General features: G+C 42.5%; 1 protein-coding gene across 11 annotated transcripts in view; it reads left to right on the top strand.

The window, feature by feature from the left end:
• The first annotated feature begins 4,507 nt into the window (after positions 1 to 4,507).
• The window catches only part of LOC119137572 (adhesion G protein-coupled receptor L2-like), a 68,293-nt gene continuing 66,800 nt past the window's right edge, over positions 4,508 to 6,000 (top strand). For all 11 annotated transcript variants that reach the window (XM_037276991.1, XM_037276990.1, XM_037276992.1 and 8 more), the window contains exon 1: positions 4,508 to 5,003. The gene's annotated coding sequence lies outside the window, so the exon portion shown is untranslated. The remainder of the gene's footprint in view (positions 5,004 to 6,000) is intronic.

Genomic DNA, 6,000 nt, shown 5'->3' with positions numbered 1-6,000 from the left:
TTCAACTAAATCCTCTGAACTGTTGATGTAACATTGATTCGGATGAAAATAATCTTATCATAAAATGTGTCTTTTCCATTCCGCCATGGATGTCAAGATCGTGATCAGGTTGACTCTTTTCATCCGCCTCATTGCTGCGGCGAGCTGCTCTAAACAAAAAGCCAAGCTACGCAGAGAAGTCTGCATGGAACAAGAGCGTTTATCGAATCATCCTTTGAATCCCTTTTCCCCCCACCCTCCTTCTCTCCTCAATAAACGACTCCTCTCATAGGATGAGATGGCCTTTGAGTTTCAAGCGTTTGATCATAATGAGCAAAACCTCTTAGTAATGACTCGGGATGTATTCGCCGCAGCATTCCCAGCTCTACACTCTCGTCTTCTTCTTCACCACACCCCGCGTTTATTCCGCAGCCCTTGTCCACACAAGACGACAACAGTTTTAAAGGCGTCACGAGTGACTTGAGTCCTACATCTCCCCGCGGTCCTCAAACCCAAAAGATCACAAAGGAGCCCAAAGAAATGTACTTATGTAATGACGTTCACGTTGTACTTGCACGCGAGCTGCTCTTTTGTTCTGCTGATGATTTTCCGGCATGTTACGAAGCTTTATTAGGCTTTTTAAATAAATGACCAAACCAGTGTAAAAGGATCCGTATGCTCAAGTCACATGTGACCGTTAAACACATTCCGAGCGCAGCAACAAAGTGCGATCTTTATTTTTACCTGCTTTTAATTATTGCACAGAAACGTAATAACTTTGCGATAATGAGCCGTCATAGGTAATCTTATGTGGATGTTCCCCTGGTATTTACTCCCCTCTACTCCCCCCCCCCCCCCCCCCCCCCCCCCCCTTGCCAGCTATAGTCATTAAAGTATATTGGGTGAGCAAAACCAGGAGTCGAATGTGGAAGCTACAGATGTTGGAAAGATGAAATGAAAATATCAAAAAGCAAGCTTACCTTACGTATTACTTGGCTGCAGGCATCAGATCTGCTGCTGATTCACTCTCGACCATTTTGACGTCTAATGTACGATATCAGCTGTAGGAAGTGCTTTAGATAAGCTTCAAGAGGACCTCCGCTACCACACTGGAATGGTGTTCAGAGAATTCAGAAAGCACTTCTCCTTTCCCATCACATAATATTTATACAGTATATTTATTTCTATACTTTTTATACAGTATGTGTAGCAATCAAGCAATTAATTCACTCTGATTTCCCCCCAAGCTCAATCAAGAAAATTTCACAACACTATCAACTGCCATCAGCACCAGACGCGGAAATAAGCCGTATATTCAAATGAGATGTATTGTGCGTTTTTTTTTCATAATTCAGAATATTTCACCGGCGTTCTCATAACAGGCACGTGGAATATTTTTTGTCGAAATGACCTAAAGATCAGGAATTATATTGCCAAGATCTCAGACAGAAAATATTAGACAAGGTACAGGAAGTGCATTTATTTTGACATTTCATTTTCCTGTCTACACAATAAATGAGCGGTTTTGTATTTTGCACTTTGTTCCTAAACGTGACCTTAAAAAGAAGACACGTATTACCAAAAGCCTCTTCTAATTTGATTGGTGTGATGTTTTTCCGCTTTGCCATTCACAACCACTAGGGGCGCTATTGGTACTTTTGTTTTTGGACACAACATAAAGTGTTCCTCACATTTCTTTCTTTGGCATTTAAATCAGCAGCAGCCTCTCTCAACATTTGCATAAACTTTCCAAGGAAACTCCAATTTGGTGTTGTAATGATGAGATCCTTTAAAGCTTGTTATTAACTTGATGGGGGCCCCGTTCCTGCGATGACACGTCTTTCCAGCCCACAAATGAGTCGGCAGGAAAAACTCCTTAAATTCTGAGCTGTTATTTTTAGGGGGTTTTCAACACAGGCGAGAATGACATGGTGCCTTGAAACAGCCAAGCCAAGCATTTTCGAAAAAAAAAATCTCATTTTTGTCTGTGCGTGTGTTTATATATACAGTGTAGTGACCACAATGAATAAGACAGCCAGCCATCCAGGGAGAGTTCACACTTTTGTTCTCGGGCCATACATAAACATGATTTCTCTCGGTATGATGATGTGAGCTTGTAAATTTAGTCTGCCTCACTCATCTTTTCACTTTCCACCTGGTGAGCATGACCCAAATCTCATGTGTGCGGCTCGGCGTCTGTTTTGATACCAAAGCCACGGGTAACAGAGACCACTCACCCCGGCTATGTATTTTGGCTCATGAGAGGCAGCCAAGTGACATTTCAGACGTTAATAGATTCTCATTTTGCGGTTAAGTATTTGTACTTGGACTGACTCCACTTAAGCAAATACATCCTGAATTAAATGTCTGATTTCGCACCAGGGAGGGAGCTCTTATTGTCAATGCCGAGGAGCTAAAAATAGTGGAGAAGCCGTTCGTGAGATTTCAAATAAGGAAGCGACGTTACAAACCTGAGGAGAGCGTCGCCACGAAAAGGGCCTTCCGTTTCCCTTTGTGCCGTCTGACTGCTTAGACAACTTCGCATGGTGTTTGGAGGCCTAATGACAACACGTACTAGACATCTCATGGAGAAATTGCATGTTGCCGTGACGATGGGGATGCACGGCATTTGTGTGGCGACCCAATAAAATATTTCTCATCCCCATTTTCATATTATTTTGCACCTAGCAGCTGGCTTATTCATAGCTTTGGTTCTTTTATAGGCAAACATTTTGTTGTCCGGTTAGCCATTAAGATTAGATGATATTTGCCCGCAAATGGAATTTTAATGCTCATGTGTTACAGCTTACAGTAATGCGCTCTCAACTTTGGAGTGGTAATTCCAGCAACAGAGCATAATCACGGCCCCGACAGTCAGTTGGGGTTTCAGTTGTAAATCTCATCAGGGACATAAAACAAAGTTAAAAATAAAAACAATCAACATGTCTTCTTTGAAACCACCAGAGGATGCGTGGTGTGGTTAGTAAACAATACATATCAAGGGTATTAATAGAATACATTCATTTAATATTGCTATCCGATGGAAACTCAAAACCAAAAATTCCCCCAATGTCATGAACGACTATAGAGCTAACTAAATAATTAAAAAACGGATATAATTATAGCTTGAAAACACTCTGATTACCCTAATATAACGCTTTTACAGCCGTGGCTGTAACAAAGCGCTTTACAGAACATATAAAATAATACAAGAACACATCAGAAACATTTTTATTGACAATGTCTCCATTTTCAGTGCTTGAAATTTGCAAATAAAATAATTTCCTATCTAGCTTGGTAACTATAGTTCCTGTTTGTCATGCTATCAACTCATCTAGCAAGTTAACGATCAAATTTAGCACATGAGCTAGTAATTATAGTCCAGAGCTGCTAAATCCATGCCCAGAAAAAAAAAAATATATATATCTATATAGATATATATATCACGTGACATGTTTCCCCCAGTCGAGCCCGTAAAGCTAGCAAAAATGAGTAAGAATTTATTTTGAAAATTTGGCGATTCTCTCGTAACCACATCCGTCGGTGCATCTGCGTCTCTTGACGCTCGTTCCTGTCATGTGACGTCACCCCAGTCGAGCCCGCGAAACTAGCAAAAATGAGCAAGAAACAGAGATGTTTGGAAAGCTTCTTCAGAAAGGGAAAAAAGCCCAAGAAGAAGAGGTTACGACTTCTAAATCAAGGTAAGCTGCGTTTAAAAGAAAATTTCTGGAGTTCTACTTTAAATATGAATTTATCAACACAGGTGACTGGCTCGCTCAGCCCACATAATATGTGGCGGCGACAGGCTAGCTAACGAGGCAATGAAGCCTTCAAAACTGTTTCGGCACATGGAGACCAAGCATCCTGCATTAAAAGACAAACCTTTGGAATTTTTTGAAAGAAAAAACGTGAGCAAGAAGGACAGAACCACAACCACATCAACAAATGTGAGACCATCGTTCGTTCGTAGTGGCTAACCGTGTTGCTAAGGCGAAGAAACCTTGAAGATGTGTGAGAAACAAGCTTCCACTAATTCAACGTAAAGGTGAGTTTTATTTTTATATTTGTTTGTTATATTTGTTATAAAGGCCGGTTTCTGACACGTAACCGGTTCATGGCGCAAAAAAGGTTGGGGACCACTGAGTTAAAGCACCTGTGGCTAAAGCTAAACTGCGGCAGTTTTTACTTTCTGGACTTGGAATGGACACCTCTGGAATAACCTGAATTTACCTGAATCCATTCCGTTTCTGACAACACTCCACTCCAGGTTAGTGCTGTCATTTTACACAACCTAACGAACTACTTTTCTGTCAAGATAACTAGTTCCTGTTTTGCCAACGAATCATCTCGCTAGAGAATTAATTACCTATGTAGGCTACCACAAGGGTTAATGACCGTTTGAATCCATTCCGAATTCAAAATGGATTTGAGTGAATTCCACTCCGGGATTTCGTCGCGTCTGTGTCCAGCCAGCTGCTGCAAAGCGTCGGTCCAATGCTCCTTGCTCGTCTGCTCGCTGCTCAGTTGTCGTCTTGACAGCGTTCGAGTTGTGTGGATGCGACATGCGCGTGGTGGCGTGAAACTAAATCCCGGAGCTCAGCGAGGAGCTCATCTCAACACGACCCGGCTTGTGTGCCGCCGTCGGGCTTTAAATACTCTCCAGACCCACTTTGTCACGATCTGCACGGGACTTTTTTTTTTTTTTTTTCTCAATTCATCTCCCCACTCCAACCGTTCTCTTTTTAAACGGTGCTCGCGGGGCTTTACTTTTGAACCCCCCCCCCGTTCCTCTCCTCGCATATGGAGCTATTCGTCCCGACTTGGATGTATCGACGTGTGCGGGAGCGTCTACCCGCCGCCGCCTGTCCGCTGTGAGGCCACCCGAACATGCAGCCGAGCTGAGTCCGTTTTTGTGTGACCCGAAGCTCAGTTTGTGGGGGCCTCCTCCTTTGAACCAGGCCAGCCGAGTTGAAAGGGAGCAGGGTGTCGATCTGAAATTTCCACTCCTTCATCCTTCTGCCACAGTAAGTAGCATCTCCTCAATAGACCCAGAACGTTTAATCACAATGCAGGAGAAGTGGTTGACTTTAGAAAATGTTCTATAATCTCAAGAAAATAGCAATGTAGAGTTTATTGCGTTTGTTTTGAGATTTGGAAGAACTGAATACACACGTTTGTGTCTGGCCAAGTGCAATATCGTATTTTGGTAACATCTTTGAAGAGCATCTTTAGTAGCTGGATGTCACTTGCTGTCTCCATTTACCTCCATTTGCAGCTATAAAATAAGATCATTGCTCAGAGCATGTATAATTCACGGAGCTCCATGCCAGTCATGCGAGATGATGGCACGCAACACAGACGCACTACACAGACAGACGCACGCTTGCGCACGCAGACAGATGCAGAGGTTTTACAGGCTAGGGAGCAATAACTGCCAGCCCCCCCTCTTGCATTTTTGGAGGCAGACTCCTGAGAGCAAGGCACCGCTGACACATCAAGGTTAAAACACAATTCTGATGAACGGCGTTCAATTTTGAGCTCGCACCGCAGCGTTATATAAGGCAACCCTCGTCAAGTAATTGGACATTAATTTAGAAGAACGTGTTCCGAGAAGATGTTGGAGTGAGCGTTTTTACACAGACCCATGAGGTCAGTAGTCAAAGTCTTACAAGGTGATATCCTTGGTGGTCTTCCACGGCAAACTCATCCAATCATGCCTTTATTTGCTGTGGGGCTCCAAAGGGAAGCATGCGATTGTCCAAAATGTCTCGGTGGTGGACCATTAATAAGACGAATGTGCTCGTAGTTAGTAATTGATGGAGCCCTGACAGCCCTAGTTGTTTTTGGAACCAGAATTGGTATCTTGGACTTCATAAGTCCTACTAGAACAGGAAAAATAGAACCAGTAAATAAATGTAATAATGAAAAAAAAAAAGCAATTTAAGTAAAGCTGGGAAAATTATGTTGGCAGTAATCATAAAAGATAAAAAAAAGAAGTGGCATAAAACGTCATGCCATTTT

This window comes from Syngnathus acus, chromosome 17 (genome assembly GCF_901709675.1).
Source record: "Syngnathus acus chromosome 17, fSynAcu1.2, whole genome shotgun sequence".
Classification (NCBI taxonomy): domain Eukaryota; kingdom Metazoa; phylum Chordata; class Actinopteri; order Syngnathiformes; family Syngnathidae; genus Syngnathus; species Syngnathus acus.
This window is presented reverse-complemented; position numbering and strand designations above follow the sequence as displayed.